Here is a 15,563-nt window from a genome sequence, read left to right as displayed (position 1 = left end):
TAATTTATTCCTTTTAATTTCTATAAGGTCAGTATTAATAACCCCCCTTTCATTCTTGATTTTAGTAGTCCTTTCTTTTTTTCTTGGTCAGTCAAGCTAAAAGATTCTTAGGTTTCTTTCACTTTTTCAGTGAACCAACTTTTGATTTCATTGATTTTTCTGTTTTTTTATTTTATTGATTTTCTTCTACTCTAATTTCCGTCATTCCTCTCCTTCTGCTTGCCTGTATTAAATACATCAATTTAAAACTTCAGGAATAACGATTTACTTGTTTCATAAAGGAGGACTTAGACATATAGAAATGTTTATGATATTGCAAGTAGCAGTCATTTAGACAAGTTAACTAAGAGGAAATTTGCTATGCTGAAACCAGACAAGTTTTTGTGTCGGCCTTTATAGATTTTGAAAATATCAAGTCTAGTTTGTAGGAAGGTGTTTATCGTAAGAGTAGTTTATTTTTGAATATTTTAAAATTTAGAATGTCCATTTTCACTGAATCCCACAACTTTATTTTTTTCAAGCTTAAAGAAAGTATGTATTAGCCAGCACATACACTATCCTCTTTGTGCTTTATCTCTGGTGATCCTTATGAGAGCGCCATGAGTTAGATACTGTTTTATGCCCATTTTATGGAAATAGAATCGTAGAGTGCATATTTAAGCAGCCCTCACAGGTTTAACCAGTTGGAAAAGTGACAGAACCTAGGTCTGTCAGATTTCAGAGACTGCACACGCAAATACTATATGACACTGCCTACCGCTGTGCGTTCAGCAGAGAATTCCTTGTTTGTATGGAAATAACAAAGCTGATAGTGTCCAGGATAATTGGCATCAGTTTACAAACCCTCTGTACCCCAGTGTTGGTGATTTTAAGTGGGGTCATCTGTCCACTAAATTAATCAGATCTCAGGCTGGTCACATTTCTGAAATTGAACACCAAGTTTGTGTGTAAGGGTATTTTTCCAGGGAAAAATATCTATAGATTTCAGCAAGTTATCCAAAGAGGGTTAGGCCCACTACTCAGTGTTCTCTGGATGATAAGAGAATGCCATGGAGCCTACACCCATGAGGTGTAGGGAGAATAGTGTCGATTTCCTTGCCATTTATGTTCTAGTTTTTAATCAGAGTGTTCTAGTCACACACACATAGTTAGCTATGAGGAATATCTGCAGATGCTGGTTCCTCCACTTCAAACGAGTCAGCCAACACCACCTGAAGAAGTTTATACTTTTGGCTATGTGTTTATAAATAATTGGCAGGTAGGATAAGTAGGACAGTGTATGTGCTCATTAATACATACTTCTCCTTTAAGCTTTAAAAAATGAACTTGTAGAATTCAGTGAAAATTGGCATTCTAAATATTAAAGTATTAATATTTAGAATTATATTTTTAGTTGGGATGGTGGTATAAGGAAGGTCAGCCCATTCTCAAACTGAGATGGAGGCATAAGGGAATTGTTTAACCTGGTGGTGTGAACCTATAGAAAGTAGTGAGGGTGGACTGAGTCATGACTTAGATAAAGGGAGATGATTCTAGATCACAGAACATGATATAGATTCTAGACATGAGATTCTAAACTCTGTTTGGTACCAAGGCACACATTACTAAGACAGTTTGTGATTGTGTACTCTCAACAGGATCATATATTTCAGCTGTGTAGCGCCGATTCATGTGCCAGTTATGTTCCAGTTATAAATCAAAGTTTTCTAGTAACACACATAGTTGATTATGAGGACTATCTGCAGATACAGGCTTCTCCACTTCAAACGAGTCAACCAGCTCCACCTGAAGAACTTCATACAGTTGGCTGTGTGTCTACAAATGATGGGCAGGTAAGATAACTCTGTATTTCTGCCCTAATTATGACGTTTTTAGTATAATTACTTTCTTATTGAAAAAATAAATGTGAACTATATGTGTTAATTCTCTTGATTTAAAAGATAAAACATGACACAGGAATTCTTATGTGAACATAAAATGGGAATTTTTTGAACCAAGAGTGGATTCATTATACAAGGAACTGAAGTTTTTAATTATTACATTTAATACTCATAATTGTTCTGCAGATATGTATTACTATATCCCCTTTAGTAAGAAATCAAGGCTGACAGTGATCAAATGGCTTGCCCCAAGTGACACATGATAGGAGATTGAGCCAGGGTTTGAACGCATACCTTTCTGACTCCAGACTATATTCTTTCCCAGTCCCCACAATAACTCCTTTCATATCGAGATTACAGTCTACAGTCTCTGTTTCTCTTATCCAAGTCTCTAGTGCTCTATCTAAAAAATGACTAAGTATTCCTCATGGAATATGAAGCACTAGGTGATGTTGCCATAATTGGATTGTCCTAATGGAGATCTTAATGTGAGTTTTGTGTTGTGTATGAGATAGACATACTAACTTCACCATTAAAACATGAAGACAAAGGAGATTGCATCTGCAGTTGTGGAACAGACCATTGGTATAAGGACACAGGTAGGCAATAATCTCTTCTGTAACAAAAACAGACTAAAGTTATTCCACCACAGTCCCAAAACTCCTCAATTAATTAAACTTTTCCTTAGTTTTCTGTTCCTTTATTTTCTCTTTTTTAATAATAGAGATAAGAATCGCACCTCACTCATAGGGATTGGCCAAGGATTGAGTTAATACATGTAAAGCGTTGAGAACAGTAACTGGATGGTAGTAGATGTTCGGTAAAAATGTTTTCACACATTCTAAGCCCCTATTTTATAGGAAATGAAAATGGTTTGGAAAATTTTAAAATCAACATTATATATAAATGTTTTTATTAAATAGTATATGTAATAAAATTGATATAATAAATATAAATATGTTTACTGTTATTAATATTTATTGTTAATAAAGTAAATGTAAATTTTATTATTAATAAATTTGCATAATAAATATGAATATATTGATTAATATAATATGAATATATTGATTAATAATCAATATGAGTATATTGAATAATAATAAATATGAGTATATTCATTAATAATAATGAGTATATTGGTCAATAATAAATATGAATATATTCATTAATAATAAATATGAATATATTCATTAATAATAAATATGAATATATTGATCATTAATAAATATGAATATATTGATCAATAATAAATATGAATATATTCATCATTAATAAATATGAATATATTCATCATTAATAAATATGAATATATTCATCATTAATAAATATGAATATATTCATCATTAATAAACATGAATATATTCATCATTAATAAATATGAATATATTCATCATTAATAAATATATAATTGTATTATATTGTTACATTATATTATATAATATATTTATTATAGATATATTTATAATATATTTATTGTATTATAATTTATTATAAATTATAAATTTATATTAATGCATATTTAATGCAGGAGCATATACTTTGTTTTTCAACTTTTATGTTTTGAGGTACATATGCACAATGTGCAGGTTTGTCACATAGGTAAACATGTGCCATGGTGGTCTGCTGGATCTATCAACCCATCAACTTGGTATTAAGCCCAGTATCCATTAGCTATTCTTCCTTATGCTCTCCCTACCCCCAGGCCTCCCCCGACAGGCCCCATTGTGTGTGCCCCCAAGCCATGTGTCCATGTGTTCTTATCATTCAGCTCCCACTTATAAGTGAGAACATGCACTGTTTTGTTTTCTGTTCCTGCATTAGTTTTTCGAGGATAACGGCTTCCAGCTCCATCCATGTTTCTACAAAGACATGATCTCGTTCCTTTTTATGGCTGCATGGTATTCCATGGTGTATATGTACTACATTTTCTTTATTCAGTCCATCGTTGCTGGAGATTTGGGTTGATTCCATCTCTTTGCTATTGTGAATAGTACTGCAATGAACATATACGTGCTTGTATATTTATAATAGAATGATTTATATTTCTTTGGGTATATACCAAGGGATAGGATTGCTGGATCAAATGCTATTTCTGCCTGTGGATCTTTGAGGAATCACCACACTGTCTCCCATGTGGATGAAGTAATTTACACTCCCACCAACAGTGTAAAAGCAGCCCTTTTTCTCCACAAACTTGCCAGCATCTGCTGTTTCTTGACGTTTTAATATTTGCCATTCTGACTGGCAAGAGATGTTATCTCATTGTGGTTTTGATTTGCATTTCTGTAATGATCAGTGATGTTGAACCTTTTTTCATGTTTGTTGGCTGCGTGAATGTCTTCTTTTGAGAAGTGTCTGTTCATGTCCTTTGCCCACTTTTTAATGGGGTTGTTTGATTTCCTTTTGTAAATTTGTTTAAGTTTCTTGTAGGGTCTGGATAGTAGACCTTTGTCAGATGGTCAGATTGCAAAAGCTTTCTCCCATTCTCTAGATTGTCTGTACACTCTGATTATAGTTCATTTTGCTATGCATAAGCTGTTTAGTTTAATTAGATCCCGTTTGTCAATTTTTGCTTTTGTTGCCATTGCTTTTGGCATTTTTGTCATGAAATCTTTGCCCGTGCCTATGTCCTGAATAGTATTGCCTATATTTTTTGTAGGGTTTTTATAGTTGGGTTTTACATTTAAGTCTTTAATCCATCTCGAATTAATTTGTGTATAAGGTGTAAGGAAGGGGTCCAGTTTCAATTTTTGCATATGGCTAGCCAGTTCTCCCAGCACCATTAATTAAATAGGGAATCCTGTCCCCATTTCTTGTTTTTGTCAGGTTTGTCGAAGAACAGATTGTTATCGCTGTGTGATCTTATTTCTGAGTTCTCTATTCTGTTCCATTGGTCTATATCTGTTTTTGTACCAGGAAAACGCTGTTTCGGTTACTGTAGCCCGGTAGTATAGTTTGAAGTTAGGTAGCGTGATGCCTCTAGCTTTCTTCTTTTGGCTTAGGATTGTCTTGGCTATTCTGGCTCTTTTTTGGTTCCTTATGAATTTTAAAATAACTTCTTTTCACTCTGTGAAGAATGTCAATGGTAGTTTAATGGGAATAGCATGGAATCCCTAAATTACTGTGGGCAGTATGGCCATTTTCACAATATTGATTCTTCCTATCCACGAGCATGGAATGTTTTTCCATTTGTTTGTGTCCTCTCTGATTTCCTTGAGCAGTGGTTTGTAGTTCTCTTTGAAGAGGTCCTTCACGTCCCTTGTTACCTGTATTCCTAGGTACTTTATTCTTTTTGTAGCAATTGTGCATGGGAGTTCATTCATGATTTGTCTCTCTGCTTGCCTGTTTTTGGTATATAGGAATGTTAGCAATTTTGCACATGGATTTTGTATCCTGAGATTTGCTGAAGTTGCTTATCAGCTTAAGAAGCTTTTGGGCTGAGACGATGGGATTTTCTAGATATAGGGTCATGTCATCTGCAAACAAAGATAATTTGATATCTTCTCTCCCTATTTGAATACCCTTTTTCTTTGTCTTGTCTGATTGCCACGGCCAGAACATCTGATACTATGTTAAATAGGAGTGGTGAGGGAGGGCATCCTTGTCTTGTGCAAGTTTCAAGGGGAATGCTTCCAGCTGTTTCCCATTCAGTATGATACTGGCTGTGGGCTTGTCATATATGGTTCTTCTAATTTTGAGGTATTTTCTTTCAGTGCCTGGTTTATTGACAGCCTCTAATATAAGGGGATGTTGAATTTTATCAAAGGCCTTTTCTGCATCTATTGAGATAATCATGCGGTTTCTGTCGTTAGATCTGTTTATGTGATGAATTACATTCATTGATTTCCCTATTCTGAAATGATCTTGCATCCCGGGGATGAAGCCAACTTGATCATGGTGGATAAGTTTTTGATGTGCTGCTGGATTCAGTTTTCCAGAATTTTATTGAGGATTTTTGCGTCGATGTTCATCAGGAATACTGGACTGAAGTTTTCTTTTTTTGTTGTATCTCTGCCAGGTTTTGGTATCAGGATGATGCTGGCCTCATAAAATGAGTTAGGTAGGAGTCCCTCCTTTTCAAATTTTTGGAATACTTTCAGTAGAAAAAGTACCAGCTCTTCTTGGTACCTCTGGTAGTCAGGAGCATATTCTTTGGTTATCCTTTGATGAAAACAGCTTTTAGTTTACCTACTATACCCTTGAATTTCATGTTTTATCTACCATCAACATCGCAAAGCACGCCCTACCCCTGTCTGTCTCCAAGATCAACATATTGGAATAAAAGATTTATCATCACTTAACTCACATGATGCTCTCAGAAAAGGCAAGTTAATTTTAATCTAGTCTCAGTGAAACAAGGGAAGGTAAAATACAAGGTGTTATCCAAAGTCAAACATGGTATAGTCAAGATTAATCAGAATGCTTGGGAAATGAAGCATATAGATACATATAGGTAGTGATACATATAGATATAATGATATCTATATGTATCTATATGATAAGCATAATGATACACATAGATATTGAAAGGTAGGATAGATTGAAAAGGTAAATGTTCCCACTATGGAGGTGTGGGAACATTTACCTTTTCAATTTATCCTACCGTTCACTATCTATATGTATTATCTAATGAAGTATTAATCAGTATTTGTTAATATGTAGTTTTAAAGCACTGAAAGATAAGAAAGGTATTTCTTTTTTTTTTTGTCCCCTAACAAGGGCTGAGACAAAATGATGTGTAATTCATTAGATATATAACCATATGTTTATTCCTTTGGTTGATGAAAACCACTCATTCCCCAAGCATTCTGATTTATCACGACTGTACCATGTTTGACTTTGGATAACACCTTGTATTTTACCTTCCCTTGTTTCACTGAGACTAGATTAAAATTAGCTTGCCTTTTCTGAGAGCGTCGTGTGTGTTGAGTGATGAGAAATCTTTGACCTGTGACTAAAACTTTATATTAACGATATAAATGCATGGCTGTATATGCATATGAAGACTGTGACTTTGCAATGGTTGGATTTGTCTTTAAGGGAATATGTTCACTGATGTTTTTCAGCAAACAAGGAGTGATGAAGTAAATCAGGTTGCAACAGGGCATCAAAGCAAACAGAAACATTCCAGAAAATCCAAGAGACACTCTTCATCTAAGAGAAGGAAGAGTATGTCGCGGTGGTTAAACAAACAGGAAGGTGAGGGGGAATCCAATCTTTGGGGCTCAACCATGTCAAAGGACATTTGTAGTCATGTCCTTGAGGGATGAACAGATATGAGCACATTTGCAAGTGGAAGGGCAAGGTTCTAATTAGGTGCAACAATTTGGAGTTGCTGCAAGCATTAGATGAATGAAGCAGGTTCCTGAGGCAGAAGGAGATGGTGGGCTCAACAAGAGGATGGGTCTGCTCACTTTCTGCCTGTCCTCACATTCTGCTCTAACCCAGTGCAGTCTGGCTTCTTCTTAGTGTATTCCAGTGAAACTACCATCATCAAGGTCACCAGTGTTTGCTGCACTTTGGCATTAATCTCTCAGCAGAATGCGACACAGTTGTTTACTCCCTCCTGCACGGAAAGCTTCTTGGGTCCCCAGACACCTGGATTTCTTACCCTGTTACTAGAGACTCATTTTCCTTCTCCTTTTTGTTTTTCTCCTCTCCTTTCCCACCTCTAAATATTTCAGTGTGCCAAAGCTTCATCCTAGACTCTCTTCTCTTAACTATACTGTCTCCTTAGGCGATGCCATGCTGTCTTAGAATTTTAAATGATTCACACTATAAGACCTCTCACCATTATACTTCAACACTACAACTTGCTCCTGAAATCCAGACTCAAATACAACTACATGCACGGTATTTCTATTGAGTGTCTAATAGGCATCTAAAATTCAACTGGCTCTACATGTTCAAATTTCTGACCTCCCTCTCTCCAAAAATACACTACTTTCAGCCTTCACTATTTCAGCTAAAGATACTGTCCATTAGGTGAAACATCCACAAAGGTGTAACAACCAGCTGTTCATAGGTATGGGGGATTGAGAAGTCCTGGTTTTTAGAGTTTGTAGGTATCCATAGTGCGGATAATCCCACCATGATCTAGTTCAAACTGTCAACATAAGGTGACTAAACCAGATTCAGGAAGATTTGGCAGCACTCAGCTCTCATAGTAGGTTGCCGAACACCCCTGGTGTACTTTTACTTAGTAGTTCAAGTCAAAATACTTAAAGTCACTTATGAGTTATCTTACGACTCTTTTACTACTCTCTCATTTCCCATCTCTTAGCAAGTCCAGCAGTCGATGCCCAGTATAAATTCTGCATCCAACCGTTTCTCTCTATCCCTCCAGTATGCACTGATCTCTCTTCAAGCTAGTACAATACCTTCTTAGCTCTGTGTTTCTAATCTTCGCTCATCTATAGCATACTCTCTAACCCTGTGGCTAGATAATTATGTCAGCACGTAAATCACATCATCCATGTCCCTCCTGAAAACCCATCCTCATCTCTCCTAAGCACTCAGAACAGACCCTGAACTAGCTTTGGTCTGCGAGCCTCTGCACAGCCTGGCCTCTGTCACCCTCTCCTAACGCGGGTCCCATCCATTTCCTCCTGGCTCTCTCTGCCTCTGTCCTTCACCTCTGTAGTGCCCGGTCCATCCCCACTCCATTCCCTACCCTTGGCCTCACCGCAACCTGGAACTCTCCCTCTGCCTCTGCACAGGAGGCTCTGCTTCTTCCTCCAAGCGCTGCACAATGGCACCTCTTCAGAAGGCCCTGCCAAACCAGCTGCAGCCCTGGGGGCTCCCTCTGCTGCTGTCTCCCACAGGCCCGTGGACTGCTTCCCCAACACTAGCTCAGCGCTGTTTGTTTCATTTGCTCATTGTACATGTTTTGTCTGACTGCCCCGTGAGGATGTGAGCTCCACAAGGGCAGGGAACGTTGCTCTCTGGGCTGTTTACTGCTGATTCCCAGCTCCTGGCATGCTGCCTGCCACAGATGATGAATAAATGAAAGAGGTGTCTGACCTGGAGTGAAAAGAAAGTCACTTTTTCTAGACAAAGGGGAAGGATCTGTAGAATCATAAAAAACACAGATGTGTGATGATGGAGTGGAGATAAGAGTGTTCAACTCCAATAGCCACCTCTATTTTTTCAGAATATTTGAGGTAGAAAGGAGGCAGGTTAAGGAGGGCTCAATTAGTCTCGCTTCCTGCTGTGTACAGCACGGCATTTATAGGTGAACTATAAAAATAATATCAAATGAGAAATGTAAAGGGCAGCAAGGTGATACAAAATGATGAGTACTAAAACCTGTGAATATTTATTCTGCTGTCGTACTTCTTTACTGCATGTATTCATTATGCCAAGAAGTAAAAAGGTAGTTTTATTGTATTATCTAACCTGATCTCTGTTTGGAAGATCTGAGATTTCCACGTGGTAAATCCTTCTGTTTCATGAAATAAATAATTTCTTAGAAGCTGAGCATCAGAGGGATATACCTGTGGGTTGAAATAATGCACTTACTTCACAGCTCGACCTCAACATTTGGTTTCCAGATGCTACCGTCACTCACGATGTCTGTGATGAGAGGATGGAAAATGACCAACTGCAACTGAATAATGTCTTGTTAACTTTTCCACCAGAGCGTGTTAACATGGCGGTAGCTGGTTTTTCGGCCATGAGTCCTAGGGATCTGTGTATGCCTGTTTACTACTTGTACTGTCTTACTTGGTTATGATATGAAGGCATGGTGTCATAAAGGGAAGAAGGTGGTCTTGTTTTTATCATCTTTCGTGACCTCAATTTGAGGGGTTTCAGATCACTACCTGGTGTATCCTTTCCTGCTTAATGAGATAATTTACTAGAAACTGAGCATGACAGGGATATACCTGTGGTGTTGCCATAATGCACTTACCTCACAGCTCAACATTTTCCTTTGGTTTCTAGATGGTACCCTCAATCACAATGTCTATGAAGTGAGGATGGAAAATAACCAACCACAGTTTAATAACGTCTTGTCAACTGTTAAACCAGGGCATATTAACATGGCAGCAGGTGGTATTCCAGCCATGAGCGCCAAGGGTCTGTGTATGTTTGCTTATAAGTTGGATTGTCCTACTCGGTTTTCATATGCGTGCATAGTGTCATCAAGGGAAGAAGGTGATTTGGTTGGTTGTACCTTCTTTCGTGAGCTCAATTTGAGTGTTCTCAGATCACCACCTGGCATACCCTCTCCTGCTTCGTGAAATATTTTCCTAGAAACTGAGCATTAGACGGATATACCTGTGGGGTTACCACAGTACACTTATCTTACAACTCAACCTCTTCATCTGGTTTCCAGATGCTACAGTCACTCACTATGTCCGTGGAGAGAAGATAAATAATGGCCAACCAGCACCTGATAACTTCTTGTCATCCGTTACACCAGGGCTTATTAATGTGTCAGGAGATGGTATTCCACCCATGAGTACCAGGGATCAGTGTATGTTTGTTTACTAGTTGTTTCTACTTGGTTTCCTACTTGGTTTCCATATGCATGCAGTGTCATAACTCGAAGAAGGTGGTTTTATTGTATTATCTTTCGTGAGCTCAATTTCAGGGGTCTCAGGTTGCCACCTGGTATATCCTTCTGCTTTATGAGATAATGTCCTAAAAAGTGAGCATCAGAGGGATATCCTGTGGGGTTGACGTAATGCACTTACCTCACAGCTTGATGTATTCTTCTGGTTTCTAGATGTTACTGTCACTCACAATGCCCATGAAGAGAAGATGGAAAATGGCCAACAAGCAGCTGATAACATCTTGTCAGCTGTTCCACTGTGGCTTATTAATACACCAGAAGCTGGTATTCCAGCCATGAGTACCAATGATCTGTGTATGTTAACTTATAAGTTGGGTTGTCCTACTTGGTTTCCATATGCATGCATGGTGTCATGAAAGGGAGAAGGGGATTTTGTTATATTATATTTCATGACCTCAATTTAAGGGATTTCATATCACCACCTGGCATGTCCTCCTGCTTTGTGCAATAATTTCCTAGCAAGTGAGCATCAGAGGAATATACCCTGCAGGGTTGATATACTGTACTTACCTCACAGCTTGACCTCTTCATGTTGTTTCCAGATGCCACCACCACTCACAATGTCCATGAAGAGAAGATGAAAAACAAGCACCTGATAACTCCTTGTCAGTGGTTCCACTGGGGCATATTAATCTGTCAGGAGCTGGTATTTCATTCAGGAGTACCAGGGATCTGTGTATGTTTGTGTATTGCTTGTACTGTCCTACTTGGTTTCCATATGCATACATAGTGTCCTGCAGGGAAGAAGGTGGTTTTGTTGTATCATCTTTCTTGAGCTCAGTTTGAGGGGTCTCGGATAGCCACCTGGTGTATCTTCCTGCTTTATGAGATAATATCCTAGAAACTGAGCCTCAGAGGGATATAGATATGGGGGTAACATAATGCACTTATCTCACAGCTCAACTTTTTCATTTGGATTCCAGATGCTACTGTCATTCACAATATCCAAGAGGAGGAGATGGAAAATGGTCAAACACCTCCTAATGGCTTCCTGTTAAATTCTGCTCCACCAGAGCTTATAAATATGACAGGAGATCATATGCCACCCAACGCATTGGATTCTTTCTCCTACAACTTCACTAGTCTCAGCAGAGATAAGCTGCTTTACAAACCTGATAGTAATGACTTGTGGTAGGCACCAAAAATGGTCTCTGCAGGTGACCCACCAGTCACAGCAATGTCTTCAGTGGAAACTGTGCCAAATATACCACAAATATCTCCTGCCATGGCAAAGAAAATTAATCATGATATAAAATGTCAATTAATGAAAGAAGTTTGAAGGTTTGGGCAAAGTAAGTAGTGCAAGGATGACTATAAATGAAAGCATGCCAAGTCTCTCATTCTATGATTTAGAACAGAATTAAGCTGCCTCTTGAGCTCATTGTTGGGCTGAATTGTATCTGTATATGATTTAGCATGACTTCTATTTAATTGCACTGAAAATTTCTAACACATCTGCTTAAGTGTTTTGTTTTCCTTTGTTAGTGTTCACAATAGTTTCCTTAGTAATATACAGATGTCGTGACTTAAGCATTCAAAACGCAAACACTATGTAACATTGTAGCCCGTGGAAAATGTATACTGTGGTAGTGGATGCACTAAGATTGAGGTATATTTCATTTTCATAATTCTAGAAATACTAATATTTTTAAATATCTTCAGATTATAAAAGAATTTTCATTTTGCTTGAAGAAGTACAAGGATCTATGAAAGTCAAGAGACAATTTGTTGAATTTACCATCAAGGAAGCAGCAAGGTGGGTGCAAAAAGGAACTGTGCTGTTGTTTTAAGCACTTGCGCCCAATTTGGGACAGGGGCAGGAACAAATCGTGCCTTGTTCTTCCTAATCCCTGGCCCTCAGTCATATTCATGCTACTTCCACAGGCATTTAGGTTGATATTATCTTATTCTAACACTTTCTTCCAATGCCATGGAGCCTTCCAAATTTACCATAATCTGGTAGTGGGCGTGGGCCCTCAGTCGACTCACTTTGTATTTTTCTAGTTTGTATGTTTCCATGAGGATGCATTTTCTATTTGCATGTCGATTGTGAACTCTATTTTGTATCCACTCTACCTCTTACATCTCATAGATCCTGTAGGTATCCTCTGGTTAATGGAATACCTCTTTAATTTCAGATTTTAAAAAGTTGCCTTAATTCAGCAACTTGAGAAGGTGCTTAAAGAAATAAATTCTCACTGCCATCTCAGAAAAGTTAAGCAGAGGAGAAAAAAATAATTGTGTTAGTGCAAAGACCAAAGAGAAACAAGGACACATGCTGTAGGATAGAATAGGTTATTGCTGAACCTCCCTATAATTTTGAAGTGAAGAGAATTGCCTTCCAAAAGCTAAGAAAAAAGAGGGAGCTTTTTATATCTAATAAATCTCCCTTAATAAAAGCTGTACTTCTGTTTGTTTGTTTGTTTGTTCTTCTGCCTGAGGAGGAGGATGAGTTAATAACTCACCAAAGTATTTAGTATCACAGTCCTGGTTTTTGCAGCAGCTCACATTGTTGTAGCTGGTATTTATAACTGCTTTCTTTCACTACCCATTTCTCATTCCGTTTGCCCTGAGATAGCATGTCAGCTGGTCATGATGCTTGGTCTGGCAGGATGACTCAAACCTTCATTACTGAACAGTCTGGATCAATAGATATCCTGCCTGGATTGGGTTGCTGTAATTTTCCATTAAGTGTAATAAACATGAGAGGACTAAGAAGCTCTCTAGACATATCAAACATACTCTTTTTAGCCCCTGGTATAGTGCAATTAATCCCCCTTTGGTTGTCAGGTTCATCACCCCCAGCCAGTAGATGACCCCCTCCTTTGCCTCTAGATGGAAAGTGATGAAGAGAACAAAATGGCCTGCTGGCAGTATCGATCTCTTTTCAATGGAGTCACTGTTGTGTCCCTTGTCAAAAGCATTTCTTCCTTTGGAACTAAGACTTCTAGTACAGGAGAGCCTAAAATCAGAAGGACAGGAAGCACTTATGCTAGTGGTTCACGGCGGGGAAAGTGAGTAGAGACACTCCCAGTCATACCCCTTCATTCTAAGACGAATGAATCCTGACCATTGGAGAGAAAGCAGACTATGTTGGATGCAGACATACAGCAAACACTGCTTCCTAAAAATAATTTCTCGGACCTGCAAGGTATTGCCACCTAGCTAGCACTGTAACCAAGTTTTACAAGACCATTCCAGTTTCTGTTCATCCAGTCAGGTTCAGATTATGGGGGACACATTGGGAGGCTGATTTGGAATCAAAAAACAACGAGGCCAAGACAGTATCATGTCTATAAAGAAGATGATGGGGGATAGGGAGATATAAATAATAAGACCAGTGAATTCCTATGAACACGGGCCCATCACTGCACTTTATTTTCTGGGAAGCGAGTGCCTTGTTTGGAGGTGATGCTGTGTGGAATACCATGATGGTAAATAAAGCATTTTCTAAGTGCACAAACGTTGATTTTCCGAAATTACCGTGGTTGGGAAGGAAGATCCATATTCAGAATAAGTGTCAATTTGAGTAAGAACACAGCCCTGTCCCTTCCATAGTGGAAGTGGTCCAATGTAATCACCTGCCATCTGGTAACTGGCTGATCACGCTGGAGACAGGTGCCATATAAGAGACTGAGTGTTGCTCTCTGTTCTGGCAGATTGTACACTCAGCAATGACTATATTGCAGAATTTTGCTCCTTAGTTCAGTTAAAACCGAGTTCTTTTCACACGAACGGGGAAGATTAGGTTCGCGGACACATTGAAGGGTGAGGAGTTGAATTTATTGGTTAAAAAGGAAAAATAGGGAGGAAAAAAAATCTCTCAGCAAAGCGAGAGGGAGTCCTGCTAAGAGGCCCCCATCTCGCAGATTGATTCCGGGCCACCGCACAGGAACCGAAGAGACCAGGCTCCACACCGCCACCCCTGAACAAGGTGCGAACTTCCCGTGGCTCCACACCCTTCCCCCAGTACACATGTTGCTAATATTAAGAAAGAATCAGTTGGGAATGGGCTAGCAAACAGTGCCAGTTCTTCTGGCTGCGGGTTTCATTCAGTAGCAGCAGTCTGGTTTCTCAATCTTCAGGCCATTTTAGGCTTGAAGGCGGGGTTTCACCGGGGACCCCTGGCTGTCTCATGTCTCTATCAACTGTAGCCAGGTTGGCCTTGGTGAGTGGAAGTCCATGCTACTGAAGCAAAATCTCTATCCTTGGTCACCTTGGCCACTCTGTGAGCTCACGAGGTTATGACACCAATGTTGGGGAAAGAGGCTGATTAATATCTAGATAATAGGTACTTTATCCTTCAGATTATTAAAATTCTGCTCTACAGAGGTTACCCTTTGCTGAGAACTCTCATGAGACCTAAGTATCTTCACATTGTATATCCATTTGGACTACTCTATCCACATATTTTTTCCCAGACCTCCTTGTCATAAATTTTCAATCATGTGTCCACAAAGTCCTTGATCATACAGCCAATAAACGAGACACGGCCTAAACATGGATACATACTTATAGTCTGGCCATCTCTCCTCCACACAGAAACACTGCTCAAGCATCTTCCCTCTTGGAGGATTTCCCTTCACCACTGTCCTTCAGAGCTATCCCAGTTGGGCCTGTCGTAATGAAGCTGTCTGCTTCTGGCTTTTGTGGTAGACAGGCATTATGAACAGACTGAATATTTGTGTCCTCTGAGAATTCATATGATGAAACCCTAACTCCCAATGGGATGATATTTGGAGGTGGAGCTTTTGGGAGGTAATTAGGTTTAGATGTGTTCATGATGTTCGGGTCCCTATGATGAGATTAGTGCCCTTATAATTAGAGAAAAGGGAACTTGTTCTTCCATGCCTCTTCAACATGTGAGGATACAGCAAGGTGGCTGACTGCAAGCCAGGAAGAGGCCCCCCACCAGAATTTGAGCATGTTGGCACCCTGATCTTGGATTTCTAGCTTCCAGAACCTTGAGAAAGAAATGTCTGGTGATGAAGCCACCCAGTCTGTGGTATTCTGTGATAGCAACTCGAGCTGACTGAGACAGCTGTAGTCTGATTCCCCAGACTCCCATCTCCTGTATACTCGATCAAGCAATAATCCAAATACTG

The 15,563-nt window shown here is 39.0% G+C and overlaps 1 pseudogene; it reads left to right on the top strand.

Annotated features, from left to right (window-relative positions):
* The first annotated feature begins 1,171 nt into the window (after window positions 1-1,171).
* On the top strand, window positions 1,172-12,696 carry LOC101145108 (putative SAGE1-like protein; annotated as a pseudogene).
* Window positions 12,697-15,563: the final 2,867 nt, after the last annotated feature.

This window comes from Gorilla gorilla, chromosome X (genome assembly GCF_029281585.2).
Source record: "Gorilla gorilla gorilla isolate KB3781 chromosome X, NHGRI_mGorGor1-v2.1_pri, whole genome shotgun sequence".
In the NCBI taxonomy this organism is placed as follows: Eukaryota; Metazoa; Chordata; class Mammalia; order Primates; family Hominidae; genus Gorilla; species Gorilla gorilla.
This window is presented reverse-complemented; position numbering and strand designations above follow the sequence as displayed.